We start from the raw sequence: 13,405 nt of genomic DNA, 5'->3' as shown, positions 1-13,405 counted from the left end.
ACTGTGTATCGAAGATGAATTGTCTGTTTTATCATCATCATCATCATCATCATCATCAAGAAGTTCAGTATCATTTTCTATTTTATCTGGTGTAGCTATGTCTAAAGACTGTTAAAACAAAATTTATTTTTTTTTTATCATATATATCGTTGATTTCAACTGTAGTAGTTATTTTTCTGACTTTTTAAACCGTAAAGAATAGTACGTTGAATATAATAGTAGATTGAATCTGACACGGCAAAAAATTTTGCGTCATGACATAAAAATTATCTGTATTAAAAAAATTGGAGTTAATTATTCAACATAAAATTTTTTCTATACAGGATTAAAAGTTCTCGTATTTTAACGAAAGATTCGTTTTGAAAACCAACTTAAGATTCAAACCCCTGCCCGGCTATTTTTTTTTTTTTTTTTCGGTTTTAAAAAAGGACTTATGGAATAAACAATTATGGATGAGACTCTCGAGTTGTCTATCTAAAGTTATTTTTTACACGCTTTATATTAGTTTCACTTGTATGTCAGTTTGTTTGTTTGTCAGTTTGTCAGTATGTCAGTAACTCTCCGTGGGTAATCTGCGCGCCTGCGGCCTTCCTTGGTTCTGGTAGCCGTTTCTCAGGCTCGCTCTCCGAAATCGAACTCTGATTCCCCGTATTTATAATATTTATAAATAATTATTTTTTATTAGCTTCACTTGTATGTCAGTATGTCAGTATGTCAGTATGTAACTCTCCGTGGGTAATTTGCGCGCCTGAATATTTTTGATAATCAACAAATAATAGTTTAAAAAAACTAAAAAATCACGCTTTTATAAATAAACCAAACTAAAAGTAAAAATAAATAATAGTTTAAAAAACTAAAAACACGCTTTTATAGAAAACCAAACTAAAAATAGAAAATAAATTTAAATTAACAATAGTGTTAAAACTTTCAATAAATATAAATTAATAATCGTGTCAGTAAAAAAAATGTACTTTATTTTAAAACAAGCCTGTGGTGCTTTTTAAGATATTATCAAAATGATAATCACTCTACTCATATCTGTCAATAAAATATTTATAACTATTTACACCATGCACCTCACGCTTTTTTTAAAATAAAATACATTTTTTTTATTTACACTATTATTAATTTATCTTTATTGAAATTTTTAACACTATTCTTAATTTAAATTTATTTTCTATTTTTTAGTTTGGTTTTCTATAAAAAGCGTGTTTTTAGTTTTTTTAAACTATTATTTATTTCTAAATCTAGAAAACTTTTTCCAACAAAAAAGTCACTGTGAGAAAAATTCTGATTTCTTCAGCTAAGAAATAAACTTGTTGAATACTTCCAACAAATTAATTTCTTGTCACAAGAATGCCCATATTTTTCAAAATAAATTATTTCTTTTCAGACTTTGAAAATTATAGTAAAATATATTGGTTAAGATATTATGAATCTAAAATGTTAACAAAATTATTTTTCTCAAAATTATTAACCGATACTTTTTAAATTTTAAATTTAGCTCGCTTATCGATGCGCTATCTCCCTTAATAAAAAAAAGTATTGAGACAAAGAAAAAAGTATTGAAAAGTATTGGATTGACTAGAAAACCAATACTTTTTTCTTTGTCTCAATACTTTTTTTTTTATCCGGGCTATGTACGTTATTTCCTTTATTACTGGCATTAAAATAGATAAAATAAATAAAAGCATTTGTTAATTTACTTTGTTATCAATTTTTCACAAGATGTCAGTGAACTGAGTATTGGAAAACAATAATAATTTTCCCTTTTACTCTAGTAGACTTATTAAAAGAAGGTTTTTCCAAATTATACTTACATCTGAGACGTTAATTGAATTGTCAGCTTCAGGTGTTGCAGCTGGGTTTGGATTAATTATAGGGACCTAAAAAAATGATTAAACTCTATATTATGCACTAGAAATGGAACGATAGGCTAAAGAAAAAAAAATACTTGATTCAAGAATAAACATATTTTTTCTACATTTCACTTTTGACTTAAAATATTCTGTCTCGATTCAAGAAACTAAGTGACTAAGAGTTAGTACGCTTCCATAACTAACAGTTGAGGAATGAGCCGAAAATTCTTTAGAAGATTTTTACTTTCGCATCTTACTTTACTATTTTTAAACAAAATACACAAATACTTAGTCTAAAAAATTTCTTTCTCGATGATTAGAAGACACCAGGACGTCTGTACAAGATATTACCGACTTATTTCACGAAGACTTATTCTAAAAATAAAAATTCTTGAATTTCTGGTATTTTCTGTCTCATCAAAAAAGAGTCTCAAGTATATTTTAGAATAAATTAAGGAGGAACACCACTGTGACGATCGAAAAAAAGAGGTGATTTTCGGGAATTTTTTTTTTTTTTTTTTTTTTTTTATTAGTTATTATTTAGAGTCGGTTTTAACTGCTGTGGTCATATCGCCGACTTTTACTGTTGGGAGTGGTACGTTGGGGTCTTTTTGGGTTGTGTAAATCTTAACCTACGCGGCAAGGGCCGAATATCAACCAAGTTGGTTTCTAAGACCAGCTTGGGATTCGAACCCACGCCTGGCGGGTAAGTTAGTCCGAGTTCTCTATAGGTCATGCGCCTTAGACGACTCGGCTAACGTCACCGGTTTTCGGGAATTTTTTTGACAAGGAAAATAAAAGAATTTGGGAATCGGGGGTTTTTTTTTTATTTTATTAAAGATACATTAATGATTATTACACTAATTTTTTATTAAAAAATATTTAATTATTACAAAGTTATTAACAATCTCGTCGAGCACTGGAGAAAATTTCCTCCCTCCACGTTCGGTTCGATAACTCAAAAACAGATCATCTGAAAATAAAAACCCAAATTGCTTTTTAATTTGTAAAGATGTAGTTATCGTCGCACGTACGGAATTTGAAAAATTTTTATTTTAAAGATTTTTTTAGCCAGGTTAAAACAAAAAAAAAACAGTAAGAATAGAGAGAAAACTTTCAATCAGTCACCATTTTTTTAAAAATTAAAAATTTCAAAATTCCGTACGTGCGACGATAACTACATTCTTACTGATTAAAAAGCAATTTGGGTTTTTATTTTCAGATGATCCGTTTTTGAGTTATCGAACCGACCATGGAGGGGGAAATTTTTTCTAGTGCTCTACGAGATTGTTAATAGCTTTGTAATAATTAAATTTTTTTAATAAAAATTCAGGGTAATAATCTTTGATGTACCCTTAATAAAATAAAAAAAATCCGATTCCCAAATTCCTTTATTTTCCCTGTCAAAAAAATTCCCGAAAATCACCTCTTTTTTTCGATTTTCACAGTGGTGTTCCCCCTTAACGTAAAAATTGCGTTTTTTTTTTGAAGATTTGTATGCTATTTTGAATGGAAAAATTAGTCCGTGAACAAAAAATATAAAGCTCTAGAATAAAACAAAACTATTTATACTCCAGCAGTCACTTAGTAGCAAATTGACATATATCTGTTGACACAGTCTGGTGTTAATCTAACAGCAATATTTTGAAAGTCTGGACTTGTAGTCAACTTGACTTATAATTGACACCAATCAGTAATTAACCTTTTTTACATTGCAACTTTGGTCATTACCTGTGTAAAAAAGTTGCGGGATATCTCCGGTTATTCCGCAAGAAAATCCTGAAGAATTCATATTTTGATACAAATATGAATTCCTGAGTAATTCAGGGTGGAATCATAGAAAATGATCATTGTTAGAAAATTAAAAAAGTAGTAATATGAATTCGTGAAATCATGATTTTAAGGGAGAAATTCTTGCAGACTACAAACAGTTGATTTCAAAGTTAGTTACTCGGAAAAATTATTTATCTTGAATCAAGATAGTTTTTCTACCAGTTTAGGAATAGAATTTATTTATTACCCTAATATTATCACCAACATCTAATCCTGTTTCACTAGCTATTTTCTGAAGAAGAGTATTATAATAATTCAGTTGATCAGGATTAGCGAGCTAAAAGATTATTTTTAATTAATTGCAAAAACACAACATTCAGATTCTATCGGTTACAATAAATTATAAAAAATTTAAGACTTTAGAAGTCTTGTAACTCAACAACTATTTTCTTCTTTTACTCACCACATGATCGACTATAGTTGAAAAAACTCCAACAAAGACTATTAATGTCAATTTCTTGTTCATTTTCACGGATTTTTTATTCCACATTAACGAAAAACTGAAAATTAAAAACAGGTTCTCATAAAAATATTAAGAGGTGATGTTTGAAATTTGATTATTTGGGTTGACTAATATATAGATATACATTTTGTATAGATTAAATCATTTAAAATTAGATTTATCAATCAGGTTTTGTGAAAAAAAATGTCCCGAGTCAAAATTAAAAATATGATTTGAGCCTCTTGAGCCTCCTTTCTTTTGTTGTTGGGTTTGCATGGAAATTTAAAACTGTATTTCACCCTCATCGGCCTAAAAATAGGCTGTTGAGGTCGAAATCACAGTTTAAAACTGTATTTTGAGCCTAAAGAGCCTACCTCGAGGGTCTGTAGGTTGTTTCCATCTTTTTACACGCTTTATATTAGCTTCACTTGTATGTCAGTATGTAACTCTCCGTGGGTAATTTGCGCGTCTGAATATTTTTGATAATCAACAAATAATAGTTTAAAAAAACTAAAAAATCACGCTTTTATAAATAAACCAAACTAAAAAGTAAAAAATAAATAATAGTTTAAAAAAACTAAAAACACGCTTTTTATAGAAAACCAAACTAAAAAATAGAAAATAAATTTAAATTAAGAATAGTGTTAAAAATTTCAATAAATATAAATTAATAATAGTGTAAATAAAAAAATGTATTTTATTTTGAAAAAAGCGTGGGGTGCATGGTGTCAATAGTTATAAATATTTTATTGACAGATATGAGTAGAGTGATTATCATTTTGATAATATCTTAAAAAGCACCCCACGCTTTTTTTAAAATAAAATACATTTTTTTATTTACACTATTATTAATTTATATTTATTGAAATTTTTAACACTATTCTTAATTTAAATTTATTAAAATTTATTTTCTATTTTTTAGTTTGGTTTTCTATAAAAAGCGTGTGTTTAGTTTTTTTAAACTATTATTTATTATTTTTTAGAACATATATAGTCCAGTCGGCAGGGAAATATTAGGCCGTTTGTTTACGACTTCCAATGCAAATGAGGTAAATTGCAATTTTTTTTTTTTTAAATACTCAGAAAAATATGTAGATCATTTTTACAAAAAAAAAAAAAATCGTGGAAATTCAATTGTTTAAAAAATAGCTTTTTTTCAAGTAGCTTTACATTGAAATATCTCGGAAACTACGCAAAAGTAGTCGAGACATGCTGTGTATAAAATTTAAAGAATTAAATAAGGAACAAAATGAGCCAAACCCGATGTCTCTACGACCAATAATTTACGAGATATTAATTTTTTAATTAAAAAAAACGCGGTTCCGCTCAAACGCTGATAAACAAATAGCTGTATCTCTGCAAAAAATCATTCGATTTACTTTTTTTTTTTATTAAATTAAAGCTATTGTTGTCCTCTATAAGCAAAAAAATCAGCTAAGCTCAAAAAAATTTCTTTGAATTTATATGATTAATTTTCTGTTTTTCGAATTTTTGCATTAAAAAATAGTTAAAATTAAAAAAAAAATTATTTTTTTTTGCATAAAAATGTTTTTCCGTCAACAAAGAATCAATACGAAAAAAAAAAATTTTTTTTTTTAATTTTTTTAATGCATATAAACAGTTAACAAGTTTAAAAAAATATGAGCTCTGCGGGGATTCGATGTCCGGATCCGAGGAAGTGCGCGTGCACCATTCCCCTCAAACCGTTGTCGGAGAATGTTGGGGGAAATAATAATAATGTGAAGCGAATAATAACAATAGAAAGTGCCCGCCCAGACTTTCATCATTTTTATAATTTTTTCTGTCTTAATTAACTTTTGAAAAATCAATTTCACAGTATAGGTATCAAACGATTCAGAATTTCATGAATCGTAAAGATATCCTATCGTGTAGAGAACTTTTTTTTAATAAATTTTTTCTATTTGTTTAAACAAATAGTTAATTAACAATTAAAAAATTGTTTCCACAATGTAGGTATTAAACGATTGCAAATTTTATGAATCGTAAAGATATCCTATCGTGTAGAGAACTTTTTTTAAATAAATTTTTCCTATTTGTTTAAACAAATAAAAAAAATTTATTAAAAAAAAGTTCTCTACACGATAGGATATCTTTACGATTCATGAAATTCTGAATCGTTTGATACCTATACTGTGAAATTGATTTTTCAAAAGTTAATTAAGACTTAGAAAAAATTATAAAAATGATGAAAATCTGGGCGGGCACTTTCTATTGTTATTATTCGCTTCACATTATTATTATACCCCCAACATTCTCCGACAATGGTTTGAGGGGAATGGCGCACGCGCACTTCCTCGGATCCGGACATCGAATCTCCACAGAGCTCATATTTTTTTAAACTTGTTAACTGTTTATATGCATTAAAAAAATTTTTAAAAAAAATTTTTTTTCGTCGTATTGATTCTTTGTTGACGGAAAAACATTTTTATGCAAAAAAAATAATTTTTTTTTAATTTTAACTATTTTTTAATGCAAAAATTCGAAAAACAGAAAATTAATCATATAAATTCGAAAAAATTTTTTTGAGCTTAGCTGATTTTTTTGCTTATACAGGACAACAATAGCTTTAATTTAATAAAAAAAAAAAAGGTAAATCGAATGATTTTTCGCCGAGATACAGCTATTTGTTTATCAGCGTTTGAGCGTATGTTTTTTTTAATATGTTTTTTTTTTTGTTAAATAACCATAACTTTTTTGAAAATTGACTTATTGGGATGTTTTCTTTTTTTAATTTTTGTTTTAAAATGTACTTTTTAAAAAAAAAAATCAAAATAATAATTTGGATTCATATTCTACGTTTTTTTTTTTAACTTTTGGAAAAAACGAAAATTTGGGGATGATGCTCATTTTTGATTTCCGATTTATTTTTTTTTTATAAAAAACCAGTATTTTTTCGAATTTCCTAAAATTTTCAGTGGCATTTTTTTCTTTCTATTGTCTTTTTTAGAAATGAAAAAAAAAAAATTTTTTTTCATTGTTGTTTTTCGTTATACCACTTAAAATTTTTCAGCAGATTTAGAAAACTTCAAAATCCTTGCAAAAAAATTTTAAATGACAATCATCGATAAGATTGGATTATTTTTTTTTTTTCAAAACTATAGTCTGATAGTGAGAAAATACTCAAATTCTCCTGAATTTAGGATATGTAAATTATTTAAACGTGTAAAAAAATGAAATCACATTCCATTCAAGTCTACTGTTTATAAATCATTCAACAAAAATATTTTTTGCTGTGTATATGAAAATAATTTCAAACAAATTTTGTTTGAAATTAATTGCCTCAAAATTTTTGAAAGTTCATGCGTTGCTCTAAAATGGATCAAACAACAATTTTATTTTTTTGTTGTTGCATGTAGTTTTGGAAAAAAAATACAAAAAAAAAATTGAATGCTTCTTTTACTTTTTGATCTGACTTCATTGAAAAATAATAATCAAATCTTTTCGATGATTGTTATTTTTAATTTTTGTTGTTATTTTTTTTTCTCGGATTTTGAAGTTTTCTAAATCTGCGGAAAAATTTTTAGTGCTATAACGAAAAACAAACATTTAAAAAAAAATTTTTTTTTTCATTTCTAAAAAAAAAATAGTAAGAAAAAAAATGCCTCTCTTAAAATTTCAAGAAATTCACAGAAAATGCTGAAATATTTTATAAAAAAAAAATCGAAAATCAAAAATGGCATTCATCCCGAAATTTTCGTTTTTTTTCCGAAAGTTTAAAAAAAACGTTGAATATGGATCCAAATTATTATTTTTATTTTTTTTCTAAAAAGTACATTTAAAAACAAAAATTTTCAAAAAAAACCTCCCAATAAGTCAATTTTCAAAAAAGTTATGGTTATTTAACAAAAAAAAACATATTTTTCTTTAAATAACTCGTAACTTTTTTTTGGTTGGGTAAGAAAATTTGAAAAAATTTTGAAAATTATTTTCAATAGGGTAGAGAAAGATACAACAATTTCAGAAAAATCGTCACCATATAAATTTAGCTTATGAGAATGATGAGATGTAAATCAACTCATCGGTCGTACGGTGTAGGGGTTAGTTATCGGTCTGGCAAGCGCGTGGCTCGGGTTCGAATCTCGGTTAGAACGGATTTTCAAGTTATTTCATAATTAGCGAATATTAGGTTTAAATTAAGAGTCACAGTCTGAATTTGCGATAGCTCTACAATATAAAAAAAATATAGATAGGACATTGGCAAAATTCTTTTTTTATCATTTTTTATCAAATGGCATGCGCCGGACATAGCATGTCGCTAACAGCAGCCATTTTTATCTGAATCTATTCCCCTTTCCTTTCTTTCCCCTCGCCTACATCATATTAACCAATAAGGATCTTTTTTACGGTAAAGATGTAGGCTCAGTAGGCTCAATTTATGGTTCTAAAACGGTGATTTCGGCCTAACTATGGTAAAAGCGGACAAAAATACCACTTGTAGGCCGAAATTACTGTTCTGATATACGCGTCATCATAGTCGAAAAAATCTAAAACCATAATATCAGCCTATAACTCCTCGAGTAGGTTGTGGAGGCTCAAAATATGTTTTTAATTTTGACTCGGGGTATTTATAACCAAAAACTGAACTTATAAAACACAATAAAATCAAAAAATACAAAATAAATAAAATACTCACATATTTCTGCTAATTCAACTAATAATTATTCGATTAATGATGAATTCAACCTGTTGTCTTCTTTAATATTGTCCCACCTGACCTGAATTATAACTATCAATTTCGCCTGAAGCTATTTTTTAGTTCAATAAAACGCATTAAAATTTAATGCGCCGAACGACGTTAGACATGAAAAAGTCAATTGCGGTGACGCTACAATTGATAAAGAAAAAAACACAAAAAGTAATTATTAAATGGAATCAAAATAGTTTGAGCTATTAAATGGTAACATAACTTCTAATAATGTAGAATTTTTTCAAGGTAAAATATGTTATATGAAAAGAAATAAAATAACAACCAAATCACAAAAACTAATTGCCATAATATTTTGATATTGTTACGTTTTGTTAACATCAGTTTTTTCATTCTCTTCTCAAGTAAATTGTAAGCTTAAATAAATTTTGAGCTGAAAATTAGAATTGTTTCAAAACATTTTTTTTTATTTTTTAACTGCGATACACGGAAAGAAAATTATACTAAAAATTACGATATAAATATCGTAATTCAGGACCTATTTTTCAATGTCTTGACTTTTATGGTATTGTGTCTTGAAAATTACTATTATTATATGATTTTTTACGATAAAAACATCATAATTACAGCTATAGATTTCTGTAATAAGTAACGCAAGAAATATTACGATATTGCATCGTAAAAATTATAGTAAAAAAATTGGGATCATGAGTTGGAATTTTTCTTCCATAAGAGCAAGTGAACAAGCACATATACTATACCTTTTTAAAAATTTGATTTTTTTTAATTCGAACATCCAGATAAATATTGTAACAGTGCATTTTGATATACTCGTGCTCGTGCGGAAGCCTTGCGTACCGGCCTTTGTCAGTTTCATTTTTAGGCACTTGGCGGCGCTGTCGCTTGTCTTAATTCTCAGAGTGGGGAGCTTGGGGCTTAGCTCGAGTCAGTTGAGCGAGTCGGGAATCAGTCGATCTTCGAGCGTCCAACTCTTAGGATCTCCAAAGAAGTCAAGGGGCAAATTATTATCTAGACGGAGCGAGTTGTACTAGCGAAGACGGGGTCGGCTCAGTTAGTGATAGTTTAGTTTAATTAGTTTTTGGTCTGCGAGCTAACTGGTTAGCATCCTAGAATTTGTTCAGTTGTGTGTTAATCAGGCTATGGCGAAGACCAGGCCATTAATTAATTTATTCTACTTCTAGGGATTGTTCATGGAGAGCCTACCTACTGAGGACGAGTTAATTTCACGGAATCGCGACGTAAGTTGGTTAATCATCGTTGTTACTATTTGGGTTTTGATTGTTATTAAATTGGTTAAATCATTTTATTAATTAAAATAAAGTCGTCACGTAGATTCAAAGGAGGAGTAGATCCGAAGGGTTCCTTGCGAGCCTTCTCCTTTATTCAATTTGATTAAATAGTTAATTGTCGAGTCATTGGAAATAAATCTGTTTATTGTTATATCTGGGCCAATAATTTCAACAACCGAGCCTCTTTCCTCTCACTTAGTAGTAATTAGTTAGTTAAATTATATTCTGTGACCGGATACAAGTTTTGGATACCCACTCCCTGAGTGTAAGCTGGTATAAGTAACTCGGTTCCAGGAGGCCGAGTGAATTCAACATCGAATAATTCTCCTGGTGGCGTCCAGACCATCTCTGGCGCGAAATAGTATACCTTGGTTAGGGGGTCACAAAACCTGCCAAGGTACCACTGTTTTAATATCGTGAAATAATATAGATACAGTGGTCCAATTACTTAGAAATTTTAACACAATATTTTTAGATGTACGTACTTTTTCGAAAAACATAAAAAAATAAAATAATTTTTAACTTCCCGCTAAGAAAATTGAAAATTTTCAAAAATAGGGAAGTTATTGTTTTTACCCCGTTTTTCGAAAATCGAGTTTTCATCGGATCTCAACGTTTTGAGGTCTTAGGAAGCTTCCCTGACTATTCCCGCGATAGTGTCTGTATGTTCGTATGTATGTGTGTGTGTGTGTGTGTGTGTGTGTGTGTGTGTGTGTTTTCTTCCTTAGGGGGGGGGGAATCCTTTTTACGGATTCTAGGCATAGCTGTTTGGCCTGGATATGTGGCGACTCGACACAGCGTCATACTAAAACTCGACGCTGACGCCCCTACCCACTAAACCCTAAACCCCTTTCTCTTCTATCCTCTGATCCCCCATGGTACCGCCGTAAGGCATTTCTTCACGGGGGGAGGAATTAGCTGCCGCTCTTCCTTCTGGTGGCTAAGATGTTATTTCTTTCTTCTAGATTCTGTCTTTCGCTCTTTTCCTCTCAATGGATCGCAACTCTGTAAGCACTTTTGTAGCCAAAGTGCTTGTGGCGTTCCAGGCAGCTTCTGACGACAACATTGCTTCTACTATTGATTCTGGTTGGGTTCTCTTTTTCAGAATCTTTTCTAACTCATCGCGCTGTTGGTTGAAACGTGGACACACAAAGAAAACATGCTCCGCATCTTCATTGACCCCTGGACAGGACGGCACTCTGGGGTATCATCGTGCTTAAAGCGGTGAAGATACTTCCGGTAACATCCGTGTCCTGATAACATCTGCGTTAAATAATAGTTGATCTCACTGTGACTCCGGTTGAACCACACATCAATCCGAGGTATGAGACGGTACGTCCAACGAGCTTTCTCTGCAGAATTCCACTCCTGTTGCCATCTTGCGATGCTGTGTTGCCGTTCTTTCCTTCTAAGTTCTTCAGGGCTCAGTGTGGCTGACCTTTTTCGTTGATATAGGTTCCGTCTTTCCTCAGCTAGGACTCTAAGAGGCAGAGTACCGGAAATAACACACACTGCTTCCTCTGATATTGTGCGGAAGGCGCTAGTTACTTGTAGGGCACTCAGTCGATATACTGGTCCAGCCTTTCTCCATGATTCTTGCGTCTTTAGTGCGTCGGCCCGAATGGATATTCCGTAAGTGAGCACCGATGTGACTACTGATGACAATAATAGCCTCCTGCTCTGCTTTGGGCCTCCGACGTTCGGCATCAGTCGTGCGAGACTAGCCCTCACTACTGACGCTTTGGCACTGACATGTTCCAATTGCTGCTTGAAGTTGAGTCGGGCATCAAGCATCACTCCCAAATATCGGATATAAGGTTGTGATGTGATTTCTTGTTCGCCGACTTTCAGCTTAATGGTCTCTACCACTTTTCTGCTGGTAATAAGCACTGCCTCAGTCTTGTGTTGCGCCAGTTGCAGGTTCACTGCGTCCATCCACCGGTTAACGCGCTTTAAAGTGGGATCAAACATATGGTTTATCTCGTCCAGGTGTTTGGCAACGATCACTACGGCTACGTCATCTGCATATGCTACGAGTTTGACGTTTCTTGACAGAGTTAGTTTTAATAGACCGTCATACATAATATTCCACAGGAGCGGGCCTAGAACTGAACCTTGTGGTACATCTCCAGTAATATCATACTCCCTCGGACCGTTCTTCGTGTCATACTTCAGGACCCTGTTCTCAAAGTAGCTTGCTACGATATTAAGAAGGTATTCTGGTACATTCTTCTCTTGGAGAGCCTGCATGATGTATTCCCAGTTGGCGGAGTTGAAGGCGTTTCTGATGTCTAGAGTCGCCACCAGGCAATACTTCTTCATTCCACCCTTCCATCTGGTTCCTGCGATTGCTTCCTTGGCCGTATTAACAACCAGTTTGATTGCGTCCAGGGTTGATCGTCCTTTCCGAAATCCATACTGATTGTCTGCCAGGAGTGGGTCGACTACTGCTTCAATTCTCTGGTGAATTATGCGTTCAAATATCTTACCCGCTGTATCTAGCATGCAAAGTGGGCGGTAAGATGGCGGTTCATCCGGTGGCTTTTTCCCTTTAGGAAGCAGCACTAACCGTTGCTGTTTCCACTTTCGAGGAAAAATCCCTTCTTTGAGGCAGGTGGTGTAAACATCCCGGAATAATGCCGGTGCTGCCTTTATAGCTGTTTTTAAGGCAATATTAGGGATTCCATCTAATCCTGGTGCTTTATTATTCCCTACGCGTTTGCAAGCCTCCGTCAGTTCTTCTTCCGTGACAGGTGGAATGTCCTCCAGTTCGCCTTGAGCTAACTGGTAATGAAGCTCGCTTTGCTGCGGAAACAGCGCGGTAACGATTCTCTGCAGAAGTTGTGGGCATGTGGGTGCCGGCATTTGTTTGACTTTTAGGTGAGTCATGACCACCTTGTACGGTCTACCCCACAGGTCTTTGTCCACCTCGTTGATGAGCTCTTTTCAGCATTGCCTCTTACTATCCTTGATGGCTTTGTTCAATGATCGACGGGCTTTTTTGTACTCTGTGACCAGCTCCGCAGAATTAGGTCGTCGATGGCGACGCTGGGATATTCTTCTTTTCTTTAGACACTCTTTCCGAAGAACGCTAATGTGGTCGTTCCACCAGTGTACTGCCGGGCGTTGGCTTATGCTGCAATTTCGGACCATACTTGCGTCACAGGCCTGGACAACTCTTTTCATCAGGTCCTTGGTCATTTCTTCTGCGGATCCAGTAGTAATCGGTTCACTATTCAGGGCTATTACCAATGTGCTTGTTTCAAAAGACTTCACTTTCCATCCAATGGTATTG

The 13,405-nt window shown here is 32.2% G+C and overlaps 1 long non-coding RNA gene across 1 annotated transcript; it reads right to left on the bottom strand.

The window, feature by feature from the left end:
* Positions 1-3,860: 3,860 nt before the first annotated feature.
* Positions 3,861-8,874, bottom strand: LOC123262518. Its single transcript, XR_006508953.1, has 3 exons — positions 8,789-8,874; positions 4,096-4,192; positions 3,861-3,969 (listed from the first exon to the last, which is right to left on the bottom strand). It is a non-coding gene; the product is annotated as an uncharacterized LOC123262518 (long non-coding RNA).
* Between the last annotated feature and the right edge of the window lie 4,531 nt (positions 8,875-13,405).

Source organism: Cotesia glomerata, linkage group LG4 (assembly GCF_020080835.1).
Source record: "Cotesia glomerata isolate CgM1 linkage group LG4, MPM_Cglom_v2.3, whole genome shotgun sequence".
NCBI lineage: Eukaryota > Metazoa > Arthropoda > Insecta > Hymenoptera > Braconidae > Cotesia > Cotesia glomerata.
Note: the sequence above shows the minus strand (reverse complement) of the source record. Positions and strands in the feature narration are given on the sequence as shown.